Raw genomic sequence first — 17,034 nt, 5'->3', positions numbered from 1 at the left:
TTTGTCCTCCCTTGAATCAAGCATAATGCATATAACCAATGGTGTCCTCCCCTGAGATTTGTGGAACTTTCTTTTTTTGAATAGGTGGCTACAAAGGGGACAGAACCAATGGTTTGCACTTCTATTACTCCACAAAAAGAGAATGGAGGGTAATGTTTTGGCTCCACACTATTTTCCATTGCATACTGCTATGTAATCATGTATTGTAGTTTATTTTGGCTTAAGTCCATGTGATACTTGAATTTTAACACTGTTTGGTTCTATATGTTTACTATCACTATGTCCTAGTTAATTAGTTTTTGGTTTGAACCGATTATTTTATCTAAGCTAAACAAAAACGGAACAAGGAGGGTAGTGCAAGTGGAATAGGGGGTGAGATATGAAGAGTTTCTCATATTTTATATGTGATTGTTAGCGTCCAATTATATTGATTGTCCAGTCTTAACTGTAGGTGCTGCCACTTCCTCACCAAAACAAGGAGATTCAATTCTATCCATTTTTGTCTTTTAATTCAATTATCTCAATGTTCTCACTCTAATTATCTCCTTTCTATGAAAATTTTGTTTCTTGTCTGTCCAACATTGATCTACGTGTGGCACGGCTTTTGTTCATATCAATGTACATAAATTTCCTTTTAACAAAGGTCTAAATGAACTAAGCATAATGTGAAAAATAATTCATCAGATTCATCAATTCATTCCAATTCAATAAAGAAACAATTCTGAAAGAATACTTTTGAATGCCTTTAGCCTGCTGTTACGCAAATCACCAAATTATAGTTCCTTGATTTGTTTTGCATTAATAAAATTATTAGGGCTGCTCAGTTGAATTTTGAAATCTTTGATCCACTATTATGGAAAGTTCAATATTGCATTGCTATGCTGGAGTAGGTCACTTAAAGCAGGCGGTGTGGATAAAAGAAGTATTAAGGCAGCCCCTTCTTCTTTTGGCTTGAAAAGTGATGAAAGGGCAGAAAAAAGAAAGGAGGTACCCATTAAAACCAACATGATCCCCCCCTCCCCCCAAATAAAATCTTTATTATGCAAGCACATAATTTCTTTCTATATCTTGATGAAGTTTCAATGTTGTCTTCTACTGACCTCATATTTGGTTATTTTTAGTTTTTAAAGAAATTGGAGGAAAAGTCTAATGCTAAAGAGGTAGAGAAGACACGCCTTCAATCAAAATCAAAGGTACACTTACTTTAGTAGTTCTCTTTAAAAAGGGCATGTCTTTCCTTTCCATCATAGTTTGTTCTATAGCTGCACTTTCTCATAATGAATAATACAGTTTCAAAGATGTTCTCAAACAATACCGTCATTAGTTCATCAGAAGATTACTTTATTCAGTCTACACAAATGGCATGTCTGAACTCCCTATGCTTGACACAGGAGCAAAAAGAGGCAGAAATCAGAATGTTAAGACAGAGTCTTAACTTCAAAGCTACACCCATGCCAGGCTTTTATCGGGGACCAAAAATGTCAAAAAGCACTTTAGATAAGGTATATCACATCTGTGTGTCCTTCCTTGTTCAATTGCAATTTGTTAGAAAGAATGATCTAAATAGGGGATACCATGTATAGTTACATAATGTACAACCTAACTCTTAACTCTTAAGGCAGCTTACACAATATGTTTTGCTGAGACTAAAGTGGTGAGGTCCATAGCTGTCCTGCTTTGCAGCTTTGAGCAATCTTCAATGTCTCACTAGCCTGGGAGTTGAGTTCTGATGTGGATCAAATGCAGTGCAGCTTTGAGCAATTTTCTAGTTTCACTAATTGTTTTTTAACATTCATTTATGAACTTTTTATTTATAATTATTCCAGGACATGTGGTCTTTGATGTTTTAAAGGTTGAGTGGTCTGTGGCTGTTGCATCACTGCCATCTTCCATCACCACCAACAAGGTGAGTCATATAGATTTTGTTCTTTGCATCATCAAGTATCGCAAATCTTTTAAATGCTAGCCTCATGCCATATGATGTGCCAAACTTATGCATCAATTTATTTTTTTGATATCTCTATAAAAGTAATACACTTTTTAATGGCCGTAAATCCATGAACTTTCTATTTTATCCTTGAAGGCTTGGATTTATCTATTGGTTCTTTGATTACTTTTTCAAATTAGTCAAAACTTATCATCCATTTTAGCTGTTAGTTTAACATTGGAACTAAAAGCTAATATTCTGGCTTTAAGCTTTACGTCGGGAAGTCCATATTGATGCCACACCCTCGTGGTAAGCTAATGCCATCTCAAATTGTGCATAGCCTTTGTATGGCTTTCACTTTCACTATTGAGCTTATGGGAATACTGCATAAAGATGACATTTGACCTTATGGGTTGCCTGAGCCGATGTGATTAGTCCATAGTTGCTATGATATTTGTTATTTGATATCATTTTGAAATGATGTGTGTAGTCTTAGTAGCATTCTTCTTGGCAAGATGAAATTATTTGTCTAAAGATTGTTGTATTCTCAGGGTTTCAGCCTAGTTCTTGTACAGCACAAGGAAAAGGATTTTCTTGTTGCCTTTGGGGGATCCAAAAAGGAGCCGTCAAATCAGGTTGGATATAGAAATCATGTATTTGCGCATTTGTTGACTTGCATTCGATCATTGACTAATGATTATTTTCTAACCATTTGTTGTTTTGTTGCAGGTTGAGGTCCTACTAATGGAAAAGAGTGAATCATCCAAGGGACAAAGATCTACCACTGGAAAAGTAACAGCAGCTCTGATGTTGCCTGACAAAATCTAGCATCGGCCATTGAACAACATGGTTCTGGAAGAAAATCTTTGTCAGAGTCAATTGTTGATCCAAATTCTGTTCCTCGCAATGTTTCACTTCACAAGCAATTTCATAATGAGGAAGAATACAAAATGCCTGTTGTTTAAGCCAGAAGAGCCTGACTTCTCTACAGACCAAGAAGATAGTTGACTTGTATAAGAACCATATTATTATCACAAAATAGAGTATCAAAAAGGTTTGCTAGTAATATTTATATAATCTTCTGTTCTGCATACCAAGAAGATAGCTGACTTGTACAAGAACCAATTTTTATTCATTCTCCTTGTTTTGGTCATTTAAAAACAACAGAATCCTTTCACTTCTTACTTCAATTATCTTCCACGACAGGTGATTTTTCTTACATGGATTTTTATATTCACATCATTTTAGGCAAAAGGAATTGTGTGACAAAGAAGATTGCAAGATATGTGATAATCTTGATGTGGATCAGCCATGCATATGTTAGTTTTATCTTTGAAATCGCTTTTTGCATTCTAGATGTTCCTTTCGATGCTTTTTTTTTAAAGATGAATGAGAAATATATTTATAAACTACTAAAAACTAAAAAACAATGTACAGTTACTATCTCAACTCACAGAGCAAAAGAACTCCTAGTCCTAGTAAAGAGCAGCTATACAATTGCATGTCACAGTAAAGGACAAAAAACACACATAAGGAAGAGGTAGCCTTTGTAAAACCACCCTACCTGTAACCAAAATCTAAACAAACCCCATTTAAGAAATGCACTGCAAAATCTTCAAGCTGAAACTCCAAGTATTGCAATGACTCTGTTCGAGAGAGAGCCTTCATATTTCAAAATGCCCTTTCCAAGGATAATTGCATTTCTCCGATGCCAAATATCATAGATTGATCCTAAAGCTAGCTTACACACCACAACTTGGAGAGATTTTCCCCTACACTTCTCCACTCTCCATTATGTGATGTCTTCCCGTACAAACCCGGGAGCCTGGAGATGGCAGCACCTCATTAACTCTTTCCTAAATAAAGAGCACTAAAAAATGTTCACTAAAAATCAAATGGATTTTAAGAGTGTGTAATAAGCGAGAACCTCATGCAAATGGACGTAAAAATTCGAGCTGCATGATTAAAACACTCCAGAAATTAAGGCCAACACAGATTGATACTCGAGCTTCGTGGACCCGGGTACTGTTAACACAGTACCCGAGTCCACGAAGCTCGAGTATCAAATGGCATGATACGCTGAATAAGTGGCGGCCAACCTAGATTGATACTCGAGTTTCATGGACTCGGGTACTATGTTAACAGTACCCGGGTCCACGAAACTTGAGTATCAAATGGCATGATACACTCAATAAATTACGGCCAACCCAGATTGGTACCCGAGTTTAGTGGACTCGGGTACCACACTATACGGTACTCGAGTTCACGAAACTCGAGTACTAAGCTCATTTTTTAAATTCGAAATGCCATGCTGGCATGCCACGGTGGAACTAGAAAATCCGGTACTCGAGCTCACCAAGCTCGAGTACTGGAAAAAGTGGTAGATCACCAATTATTTTCGAAACAGTGTTTTTTGGCTAAAAATTTTGAAAAAAGGTGGTAAATGGCCATTTTGGCCTGTAGTTCAGTATGTGTAATCTTATTCAAAAAATTTTGTTTGGAAGTACTTGCAAAACTTGAAAGAATCATCCAAGAAAAATAATGCGGTAGTGATGTTTTTGTTCAAAAGTGGATAAAATAAGGCATTTTGAGTCTCGAAGTCAATATAGCAAACGGCAAATCTCACTTTCTATACTATAGTCAAACAATGGCCCTTGAAGGAAATCTTGTAGAATAGCATTGCCTTTACACCTTCACTATTACCTCCCTAACGTATGTAACAGCCACTATAAGGAGAAATCCTAGCCTCCTAATTAATATATATTTCTATTATTAGGTGTATACATACGTGTGAGTAAAGTTCCACATTACATAATTCTGAGAAGAATGAGCAGTTAATATAACATAGTTGAGCTAATACCCATTGGACTTAAGCCTTTTGAGTCAAGCGGTGTCTCTATATGTTATATATTTACTCAAATCTCTCTCTAATGTGTTTATCTCTTCAACAATCTCTTAATTGTAGAGTTCATGGGGGGGGGGGATTTGGAATAAATAAGGTATTGAGTATTGACTAATGCCTTTTATATTTGGAGATACCTTAGAGCATTCGCACCCGCACTGGTATATGGCATATGTTAGTATATTTTACAATCAAACCCCCCAAACGCCCCATTACCCGGACTTGTAAACCCAAAAAAATTTACAATTGTGCTACAATACCATCCCAAATATATGATGGTACTTGATGAGTTAGAAATTTATGATCGTCATTTAGCTAAGATCGTCATTAACCAAGAGAAGATGGCACGCATTTACTACGCTTAGTAATGAAAAAAGTAACGGACGGAGCAACGGTCACAAAATGAGTTGTGAAGTCAGACAAAGATTTTGTAATGCACTAGCCGTTGAGCATAAATACAGTTATTCACCACCCATTAATGAGGCACACAACTATAAAAGATAAAGCAACAGAAGTTAAAGGTACACATAAATACTCTACAAAAATCACTCTCTAGTCAATTCTCTCTAAAATCTTTCTCCTTTACTGACTTAAGCATCGGAGGCGGTTTGGCTGACGCTACACCGGCGTGTTACTCTTCTACTTAGTTCATTTTGCAGGTTTTCCTCCAACAGAGATGACACCAATCACAACTTCGTCCATCCGCTACGACGAGAAGCTCAACTGCTGATTTCTTGCATCATCAGTTTGGCGCCATCTATGGGGAACGCTAATCATTCAAGCCATCTTTGCTAGTGACGAAAGAGTTCTTTGAAGTACGAGATGGAAACAAAAATTGTACAACAGCTAGAAGCTATGCAACAGCAACAAATCCAGGCCCTCCTGGCTAATGTGGAAGAGCGGACTCGCTAGAATGAAGAGCTGTGAAAAACAATGGAGTCCCAAAACGCAGAACGTTTGTGAACAGGTGAAAACCAAAATGAAAAAGATTCCTCCAAGATGAATCAAACCAAGCCAACGGGCGAGATAGGACCTCTGGAGAAGATTCCTCCAAGATGGAGAATGACCTTCGCAACATAAGGAAGGAGATGGACGAATTAAGAAGTGCCATGAAGGACAAAGGTGGGGAGAATTTGGATGGGATGATTTGAAGGACGGACTCACCATTCACCACTAAAGTGTTGAACCATCCCCTCCCACCAAAATTCTATCTCCCATAGTTGGAATCGTAAAATGAATCCAAGGATCCCTTAGATCGCATTAAATCATTCAAGGCACTGATGCTGCTACAAATGACTCCAAACGAGGTGATGTGCAGGGCATTCCCAATGACGCTGAAAGGAGCAGCCAAAGTATGGTTTAGCAAGATACCTTTAGGAACTATTGCAAATTTTGAGCAACTCAGTAAGGGCTTTGTTCGTCATTTCATTGGGGGACAGAGACACAAGAAGACATCTGGTCATCTGCTTAACATTCAGCAGGCAGAAGGAGAATCACTAAGACAGTACGTGACCCGATTCAATAAGGAGTTACTGCAAGTAGAAGAAGCTGAAGACCAAGTCATCTTGACAACTTTCCAAGTAGGGTTGCTACTCGGGAATTTTTTCTTCTCCATCACTAAAAGCCCGCCTAAAATAGTTGCAAAATTACTCCACAAAGCTCAAAGGTACATGAATGCAAAAGACGCGGTGCTTGCAAAAGAAATGAAAGGAAAAAGGAAGAGAGCCGAAGGAACGAGTAGTAATCACGATAAGAAGAAAAAGACACGAAGTGTTGGGCAGACCATAGGGAAAAAGAAGGAACTTCTAGATAGGAAGCCAAAGTTCACTAACTTTACCCCTCTAATAATGCCAATTGAGCAAGTCCTAATGCAGATAAGGAAAGATCCCACCTTGCAATGGTTGAAGCCAATCAGTGCTCCAGTAGAAAGAAGAGACAAGAACAAGTAACATAGATTCCACCAGGACCATGGGCATCGCACTAACGAGTGTAGACATTTGAAAGACCAGGTGGAGACTTTAATCCGGCAAGGGAAGTTACAAAAGTATGTTAGGAAAACGAAGCCCAACGGGTACCAATGGAAGGACGATAAAGACAAAAATCAAGAATTAGGAGATAGCAAACCTCCTGCAGGGGAGATAAAGACGATCATAGGAGGATTGATAGCAGGCGGAACGCTGAAGTCCTTAAAAAAAGCCCATGAGAAAGAAATAAATAGTGTCCATTCACGACTCCCTCCAGTGAAGATGCCAAGGAATGAAGAACCTGATATCATCTTCTCAGAGAGAGGCAGTCGCGGCATTAGACAACCCCATGACGATCCATTGGTAATCATGCTCAGAGTAGAGGAATTCAACATCCACCGGGTACAACAGAAGCTTAGCAGATGTCATCCACTTACCTGCGTTTCAATGAATGAAAATGGATAAGAAAAGGATCAGGCCTTTCACTTCTCCTCTAGTAAGCTTTACTGGGGATTAAATCGTCCCTAGGGGCATCGTCACTCTAACAGTAATTGCAGGCACTTACCCAGCACAGGTCACCAAGGAAATTGACTTCCTCATAGTTGACTGCCCTTCAACGTACAACATCGTCTTGGGACGACTTGCACTTAACAGGCTGAGAGCAGCGACGTTAACATATTACTTGAAAGTGAAATTTTCAACAGCCCATGGGGTAGGAGAAATCAGAGGAGATCAAGTTCTGGCAAGAGAGTGCTACCAAGCTGCCTTAGCATCTGGGGAGAACCACACGTGGGTGATCAAGGAACTAGAGCCCATCTCCGAACCATTAGAAACATTACAAGAAGTTGAGGTTGTCCCAGGAGATTCGTTAAAAGTATTGAAGATAGGATCATCAAGATGTGTTCGTGTGGAAACACGAGGATATGCTAGGGATTGATAGGAAGATCATACAACATCGTCTCAACGTCAACACAGAATGCAGACCTGTGCAGCAGAAGAGGAGAATATTTGCACTAGAACGCAACAGAGCAGTAACGGAAGAAGTAGAGAAGCTACTAGAAGCTAGTTTCATCAGGGAAGTCTTCTACCTAGATTGGCTAGCAAACGTGGTAATGGTAAAAAAGAGCAATGGCAAATGGAGGATGTGTGTTGATTTCACAGACTTGAACTAGGCCTGCCCGAAGGATAGCTTCCCCTTACCAAGGATTGATCAACTGGTATACTCAACCGCTGGGCACAAGCTCTTAAGTTTCATGGTCGCATTTTCTGGATACAATCAAATCCTTGGATGAAGGAGATCAAGAGAAGACCTTATTCGTCACCAACCAAGGGTTGTACTGCTACAAAGTTATACCCTTTGGTTTGAAGAACGTAGGGGCCACATACCAAAGATTGGTGAACCGTATGTTCTCTCACCAAATCGGAAGGAATGTGAAAGTATACTTAGATGATATGCTGGTGAAAATCAAGGATGAAGCCAACCACTTGGACGAACTGAAAGAAACCTTCAACACACTATGTGAGTACAATATGAAATTAAACCCTGCCAAGTGTGTTTTTGCTATTTCTTTAGGAAAATTATTGGGATTCATGGTGTCCCAATGAGGCATAGAGGCAAATCCAGAAAAAGTTAAGGCAATAATTGAGCTCAAATAACCAAAAAAAATGAAGGAGGTTTAGAGCTTGACAAGAAAGGTTGCAGCTCTAAATAGATTCGTCTTCAGGGCAACGGATAAGTGCATGCCATTCTTCAAGGTCTTGAAAAAGGCCTTTCAATGGACTGACTAATGCGAAGAAGCCCTTACAAAATTAAACGAGTATCTAACAAAGCCATCATTGCTAAGTCCCTCCGTGATGGGAGAAGAACTGTACCTCTACTTAGCAGTGTCTAACACTGCAGTAAGTTCAGCACTGATCAGAGAAGAAGCCAACCACTTGGACTAACGTAAAGAAACCTTCAGCACACTACGTGAGTTCAATATGAAATTAACCCTGCAAAGTGTGTTTTTGCTGTTTCTTTAGGAAAATTCTTGGGATCATGGTGTCCCAACGAGGCATAGAGGGAAATCCAGACAAAGTTAAGGCAATAATTGAGCTCAAATAACCAAAAACAGTGAAGGAGGTTCAGAGCTTGACAAGAAAGGTTGCAGCTCTAAACAAATTCGTCTTCAGGGCAACGGATAAGTGCATGCCATTCTTCAAGGTCTTGAAAAAGGCCTTTCAGTGGACTGACTAATGCGAAGAAGCCCTTACAAAATTAAAAGAGTATCAGACGAAGCCACCATTGCTAAGTCCCTTCGTGATGGGAGAAGAATTGTACCTCTACTTAGCAGTGTCTAACACTGCAGTAAGTTTGGCACTGATCAAGGAAGAACAAATGTCCAAAAGCCGGTCTACTTAACCAGCCAAGCATTCTAGGGAGCAGAGGCAAATTACCCAAGGATGGAAAAGATAGCTTTCGCATTGGTGGTCACTTCTAGGAAACTCTGTTCTTACTTCTAAGCACACTCCATCATCGTCATGACAGACCAACCAATAAGAAAGACAATGAACAAGATAGATGCAGCAAGACAACTCATCCAATGGGCAATTGAACTGGGCCAATTCGACATCAAATATCGGCTTTGAGTAGCAATCAAAGCCCAAGTACTGGTTGACTTCATCGCAGAACTCACCTACCCCTATAAGGAAGAAGAACTCCCCATGGAAACATGGACGGTTCAAACAGATGGGTCTGTCATGAAGAAAGTAGGAGGGTAGAAGTAGTGCTCATATCTCTAGAAAAAGAAACATTGAAGTATGCAGTTAGACTGCAATTCTCCGTAACAAATAATGAGACTGAGTACGAAGCATTGCTAACAAGATTAAGTTTGGCAAAAGCTCTTGGAGCAAAGAATCTTATCGTCCAAGCTGATTCTCAGCTCATAATTGGACAGGCGAAGGGAGATTATGAAGCCAAAGAAGAGAGAATGCAGAAGTACCTAAAGATCGTCCAACAACTCTTGCAGCACTTTGACAGCTTAGACTTTGTGCAAATCCCTCGGGCCAAAAACGCAAAAGCTGACTTCATAGCCAAATTGGCCTCGTCAAACGACTATAATGTGCCCTCCGAGCTATGTATTGAGATAAGGGGGCAACTAAGCACAGAAGGTGAGCAGGTTCTGAAGATAAAAGAGCAAGACGAGTGGATGACTCCCATCATCCGGTATTTGAAAGAAGGATGGCTCCCAGAAGATAAACAGAGGCAAGGAAGATACAAATCAGAGCAGCCCGCTTTGTCATTATTGACGATATACTGTATAGACGAGGTTATTCACTCTTATTCTTAAGATGTGCTAACTTAGAAGAAGCGGATTATGTGCTCCGCAATATACACGAAGGAATTTGGGGAAATCATGCTGGAGCAAGGTCTTTAGCAGGAAAGACACTCAGAGCAAGATACTATTGGCCGACTTTATAGAAGGACGCACACGACCTCATCAAAGCATGCGATAAGTGTCAAAGTTTTGCAAATGTCCAGACGAGACCAGGAGAGATGATGGCACCCATATCTTTGCCATAGCCCTTCACCCAATGGGGGATTGACATTATGGGGCCATTCCCTTTAGGGAAGAAGCAACTCAAATTTTTGATCATTGTAGTTGATTACTTCACAAAATGGGTAGAAGCAAAACCAGTAGCAACGATAACAAAGGCTAAAATCACAAGTTTTGTGTTTCAAAACATCATTTGCAGGTTTGGAGTCCCATGCGTCATAATATCAGATAATGGAAAGCAGTTCGACAGTCCTAAGTTTCGAAAATTTTACTAAGACTTAGGAATCAAGAACCATTACTCTTCTCGAAGACATCTTCAAGCCAATGGTCAGACATAAGTGACGAACAGAAGCCTGCTCAAAATTATCAAAACTCGGCTTGAGGGGGCGAATGGGGCATGGTCTGAAGAACTACCAAACATTCTTTGGGCATACAGGACGACCACAAGAGTTCCAACAAGAGAAACGCCATTCAGACTGACATTTGGCACTTAGGCCGTCATACAAATGGAAGTGGGATTGACAAGCCTCCGAGTCAAAACTTATGAATGACAGAAGAACCAGCAAGAGCTTAATAGCAACTTAGATCTGATTGATGAAGTTAGAGAGGAGGCCATGAAGCGAAGGCGAAACACAAGGAAGCAATGGCCAGATACTACAGCAGAAAGGTCAAGGTAGGAAGGTTCAACACAAGAGACCTCGTCCTCAGGAAAACATCACAGGCAACGAAGGAACCATCCTTAGAAAAATTGGGACCAGCCTTGGAAGGCCCCTACGAAGTAAACCGTCACTCTAGAGAAGGCTTCTACTACCTAAAGTCTTTAGACGGTCTGGAACTGCCTCCACCATGGAACATAGAACATTTGAAGAAGTACTACTAGTAAGCAATCTTTTACATTTCAAGTTGCCCAATCTTCATCTCAATATGTACGTCAGTTATTACTTTCGTCATTCATAGATCAATAATACACAGAGCATTGTCCATGCGTATTTTTCAATAATTTTCTGAGTTATTTACCACCAATAGCATGAATATTTAGGAGATCATTCTTGGGAGACGTCTCAAGAATCTCTGTCATTATCACTCCAAATAAAGAGCTGTTTATACACTGCCAACATCATCATAGCCATTAAAGTTGTCAATACACAACTACCAAAGTCGAATAATCAAAAGTTGTTTAAACACAACTATTATGATTGTCATTCAAACATGAACGAACAAAAAATGGTTAACCTAAAGACGCTCCAATAGCATGACTTTAAGTCGTACACATAACGCAACATTGCCATTCAAATATGACTCAATTAAAAACTGTTCAAACACAGCTAAACATAAAAAGTTGTTGAAACAAAACTAACATCGTCATTCAAACATGACTCAATAAAAAGCTGTTCAAACACAACTAAACATAAAAATTTGTTCAAACACAGCCAAACATAAAAAGCTGTTCAAACACAGCTAAAGAAGTTGTTCAAACTCAACTAACGTCTTCATTCAAACATGACTCAATAAAAAGCTATTCAAATACAGCTAAACATAAAAAGCTGTTCAAACATAGCTAAACATAAAAAGTTGTTGAAACACAACTAACGTCATCATGCAAACATGACCCAATAAAAAGTTGTTCAAACACAGCTAAACATAAAAAACTATTCAAACACAGCCAAACATAAAAAGCTGTTCAAACACAGCTAAACATCAAAAATTGTTGAAACACAACTAACGTTGTCATTCAAACATGACTTAATAAAAAGCTATTCAAATACATCTAAACATAAAAAGCTGTTCAAACACAACTAAACATAAAAAGTTTTGAAACACAACTAACATCATCATTCAAACATGACTCAATAAAAAGCTATTCAAACACAGCTAAACATAAAAAGTTGTTCAAACACAATTAACATCTTCATTCAAACATGACTCAATAAAAAACTGTTCAAACACAACTAAACATAAAAAGCTGTTTGAACACAGCTAAACATAAAAAGTTGTTGAAACACAATTAACATCGTCATTTAAACATGACTTAATAAAAAGTTGTTCAAACACAGCTAAACATAAAAAGTTGTTCAAACACAGCTAAACATAAAAAGTTGTTTAAACACAACTGAAATCGTCATTCAAATGTGACTTAACAAAAAGCTGGTCAAACATAGCTGAACGTAAAAAAGCTGTTACCATACAAACATGACTCAATGAAAGTATGGAAAGTTGTTTCAAACACAACTAAAGCATGAAGGTATCCCAAACACAACCATGGTCGTCATACAAACACAGCAGAGATTTACTTATAAAAAAAACTACATGTCAGCAATTCATAAGAAAAGTTGTCATTGTCAATAAGGAAATGCATGCCCAAAACAAACGGGGCCCAAAGAAATTGTTCCATTGCTAAAAACAACAAGCCATGAAAGATATTTTTTTTATCTTACAAAAAAAAAAAAAAAGAGAAATGGAAAGAAAAAAAAAAGTTACTGTTTGTCAAGGATAGGATTTACAGGAGTTGTGGTTGCGGCCTCTTCTATTACCTCGGCTATGGTCACAGCTTCCATCACATTCTTGGTTGTGACCTCGGAGGGACGATCAAGTAGTTCCTTCTCAACCTCACCCATGACAAGGTCAAAGAGGTCCAAATCCGAGTGATGCTTGGCCATCCATTTCCTAAAGAGTTCAAAGCCCTCCACATAATACTCACACAACTCGTCTAAGTAAGAGTCAGAGTCCTTGAACTCCTGCACCGCCATGGCCCCAGCTTTCTGCAGCTTCAACTCTAGATCACCAATCTTCTTGTCCTTTAGCTTGCAAAAGTCCATCTCCACTTATAGGCTCTTCTCCAAAGCTGCCACATGTTCTTTGTCGTTTTCAGCTTCGACAGTAAGGATGGAAACCTTGTTCTTAAGTGTCTCATTCTTAGTAGAAAGGGATTTGATCACAAGCTCAGACGTGGCCACCTTCTTCTCCAAATCCAGAAGCTTTCCAGAGACAAATAATGACTCCCCTAAAACCTACAAAAAATCTCTCTTAGCGAAAGCAAAGTAAAAGAGAAAAGGCAACCTTCATTATCAACGTATACTTGCACTAGCTTCTGAATATGAGACGTCATCACCTAGCTGGATGACTTTGCCATCAAAGGACTTAGGTCATCCACAAAAAGCGCCTCATGAGCCTTCAGAGCAGCAGCATCAGCATCATCCCAGAAAGTTGGGAAAAAAGACTTACCAGCCACCTTCTTCTTCTTCTTGGTTTCTTCCTTTGAGGCAATCACCTCCAAAGATGAGGTAGGGGAGGTAGGACGCTTAGTAGGTGAATAGGCAGGAGGCATCACCGGTCTTCGAACGTATCTTGGATAGGAGGCCACCAATGAGGCCACTTTTGGCCTTATTCTCTTGAACTTCAGATAACTTTTGCTTACTAAATCTGGTCGTCATTTCTGAAAGGAAGAAAAAAAAAAGAGTTCAAGATTTCAAGGGAGAAAGAAGATGGAACACTCACTCTTCTTCACAACTTCAAGATTTCTCCAACCTTAGTAGACAATTTTGGACCCAAAAAGTGAAGGAACAGTGATTGGGGAGAAATGAGCTCAACAAAATCTTTAACGATCTCCAAATATTCCCTCACCTTCTCAATACGAATGTGGTATCTTTTCTTCAGACAAGGGTGTTGAGGAACTACAAAAAACAAGTATATTACATATCATCGTCACTCACAAAGATCAAATAAAAAACAGAAAGAACAGATGAGAAAGATGCACCAGACACAAGGTTCCTTAACTACGAAAAAGCTTTGGGGCATCGTCTAGGTCCTCACCAGGGACGAACTCCTAACCATTGCTAGAAACAAAAAAGAAATTTGGTTTCCAATTTTGGAGGGAAGAAGGATAGTCAAGTATTAACCTAGAAGCACTATCCCATGGCTTAAACTCATAGTAGCCAAGGTCTTTGTACTTGCTCAGACGATAAAAATGAAGAAATTCGTCTTTCTTGATGACATTCCCGTCATTGGCGGACATCCACACCATCATACAAGAAATGACGATCCGCCAAGAATTAGGCACTAACTGTGCCGGACCAAGGTGCAAATACTCAAAAAGTTCCCTAATAAAAGGGTGAATGGGAAGACGAAGATCGCTAGTGAAATTTGCCTCGTAGAAACAAACTTCATCAGCGTAAGAGTGACATGCCCTATCCTCGTCACTCGGAATCCTAATCTTAATTGAATTAAGAAATTGAAACCTGTCCCTGATCCGCTTCTCATCTTAACCTGAGAAGGCACAAGGTATGTTCCAAGCTTTATAAGGAGTAGAAGGGGAAGTAACTTTGTGAACCTCGCGATCATTAGACGAGGATAACCCCATTTCCAACTCACTGGACCTAGCCTCCCCAGACATCTTTAGAAACTTAGCTACTTTAGTAGAACAAGAAACTAGAGGAAATAGAGAGGAAAGGACAAACCTATATGGATAGTCCTCCCACACGAAGAAGCTAACCCATTCAAGACACTCTCCCTCCACAACCTCAAGTAGACAACCTAAACGAGCAAAAAAAAAGGCTACTGAAGGACAATCAACCCTAACAGAAGAATAATCTACCATGGAAGAACAGAAAAAGAGACAGGAGCACAAAGAACTTAACAGGGAACACAGAACAGAAAAAGGAAGCTTGAAGAAGAAACAAACCCTAAATGAAAACTGAACAAGGAAAGATTACAGATGAAAGAAAATAGGAGGAAAAAATGCAAAATAAGTGGCCAAAACACGTGTAGGAAAACCGAGAAACATTTGCACTTCAGACACATCCTGATTGTACATGTGGCCATCAACGAATCAAACATCAACTCATCATAAATGCGCCTTACACAGAATATGAAGCGTCAGATGGCTATGTTTTCATCTCATTTAACAGATGAAATTCAAACAAGGGCGCAACTGATGAGTCAGAAATTTATGATCATCATTTAGCTAAGATCGTCATTAACCAAGAGAAGACGACACACATTTATTATGCTCAGTAATGACAAAACGTAACGGACGGAGCAACGGTCACAGAATGAGCTGTGAATGTCAGACAAAGATTTTGTAACGCATTAGCCGTTGAGCATAAATACAGCTATTCATCACCCATTAATGAGGCGCACAACTATAAAAGATAAAGCAACATAAGTTAAAGGTACACACAAATACTCAACGGAAATCACTCTCCAGTCAATTCTCTCTAAAATCTTTCTCCTTTACTGACTTAAGCATTGGAGGTGGTTTGGCTGACACCACATCGGCGTGGTACTCTTCCACCCAGTTTATTTTGCAGGTTTTCCTCCAACAGAGACGACACCAATCACAGCTTCGTCCATCTGCTACGACGAGGAGCTCAACTGGTGATTTCTTTCATCATTAGTATTGTAGCACAATCCCAAATAATATTTTTTTTTCCAAAATATCTGATGTTTTGTCTCTCTTCAGTGTCTCACACAGTCACTCTCATCTCCTCTCCCTCTCTCACATCTCTCTCTAGCTTCTCAACAATGCACAGTACCAAATCTCTATCACCACCACTCCCACATGGCAACCTCAAAAATGCTTTGCGCGAGTTCACATACCGGATCTCTGGCTTCTATGTTGGTACCATTGTGTGAGTTCACTTGCATTATGGAGAAGCTTGAGGTGTGGGGCTACAACATCAAATCGGGTGCTGGATTTGCTGGGTTTACAGCGTATTTTAATGGGTTTGCTGGGTTTGTTGGGTATGTTTAATGGATTTGCTGGTTTTTTTTATTTTTTTATTTTATTTTTTTAAATTGGGTTTTTGGTTCTGCTGGGATTTTGGTGGGTAGTGGTGGGATGGTGTTGGTGTGGTGGTGATTGGGTTGTGTGGTTGTTGAGAGAGTGACAAAGAGGTAGGACAGAAATGAGAGAGAGAGGAGAGTGAGATAATTTTTTAATTATCTTATTGTATAATTTATATTTTTTTTAATGTGTTGTATTGTAAAATAAAAGTTGGGATGTCAGATGTATTGTAAAATGATTTAGTATAATAGATAAAGTAATTTTTATGATGGTAAAATAGAATAATTTGAAGATATGGGATGTGATTTGGATTACATTTTTAAAGAAGCTTTAAGTAAAACAACATCCGGATTACATTTTTTTTTTTTTTACAAGTTTCTAGTAACACAACTAACACCGATAATTTTCTTTCATCGCTAGGATTCAAAGGAGACTGACAATACGAGATTTGGTGTATGTGCAATGAGAGGTCATGTATTTACGTTTGGTTTGAAGAGTTACATGATTTTCACATTCAAACTTTATTTTATTATTATTATTTTTTGTGATTCTTGATTAAAATTGTAGCATATTGTACAAGGATTTAATAATAGACACAACAATCTCACATGAATGGAGCAATGTAAAGAGATAATGAGTCTTGAAAATTGAGGTGACCACTAGGCCTAGTATAGAAACAGAGTAGTAAAGAAAACAGAGTAGTTTTGAATTCCCACGCACTGCCTATGTGTGCTGGGGCTTTCATATATATATATATATATATATATATTGAGTTTGTACACAATACAAGGCAACAAATCAGCCATTATAATATTTACATTAAATGTAAATATCCTATTGAGGGATTATAATATCTATATTAAATGTAAATATCCTAATGAGGCATTTCCTTATTGTTACATATTTGACTTTGACTCTTTGGT

The 17,034-nt window shown here is 38.8% G+C and overlaps 2 long non-coding RNA genes across 4 annotated transcripts; both read left to right on the top strand.

Annotated features, from left to right (window-relative positions):
- The first annotated feature begins 862 nt into the window (after positions 1-862).
- Positions 863-1,458, top strand: LOC142630726 (uncharacterized). Of its 3 annotated transcripts, none has more exons than XR_012843425.1 (3): positions 863-987; positions 1,122-1,193; positions 1,392-1,458. It is a non-coding gene; the product is annotated as an uncharacterized LOC142630726 (long non-coding RNA). The 3 variants fall into 3 exon arrangements; XR_012843424.1 differs by having other exon boundaries at positions 1,291-1,405; XR_012843426.1 differs by lacking the exon at positions 1,392-1,458 and adding an exon at positions 1,325-1,391.
- Positions 1,459-1,834: 376 nt separating this feature from the next.
- Positions 1,835-2,734, top strand: LOC142630933 (uncharacterized). The gene is made up of 3 exons (XR_012843468.1): positions 1,835-1,906; positions 2,479-2,562; positions 2,657-2,734. It is a non-coding gene; the product is annotated as an uncharacterized LOC142630933 (long non-coding RNA).
- The last annotated feature ends 14,300 nt before the right edge of the window (positions 2,735-17,034 follow it).

This window comes from Castanea sativa, chromosome 4 (genome assembly GCF_040712315.1).
Source record: "Castanea sativa cultivar Marrone di Chiusa Pesio chromosome 4, ASM4071231v1".
NCBI lineage: Eukaryota > Viridiplantae > Streptophyta > Magnoliopsida > Fagales > Fagaceae > Castanea > Castanea sativa.
The sequence above is the reverse complement of the archived record's forward strand: the minus strand, read 5'-3'. Positions and strand labels throughout refer to the sequence as shown.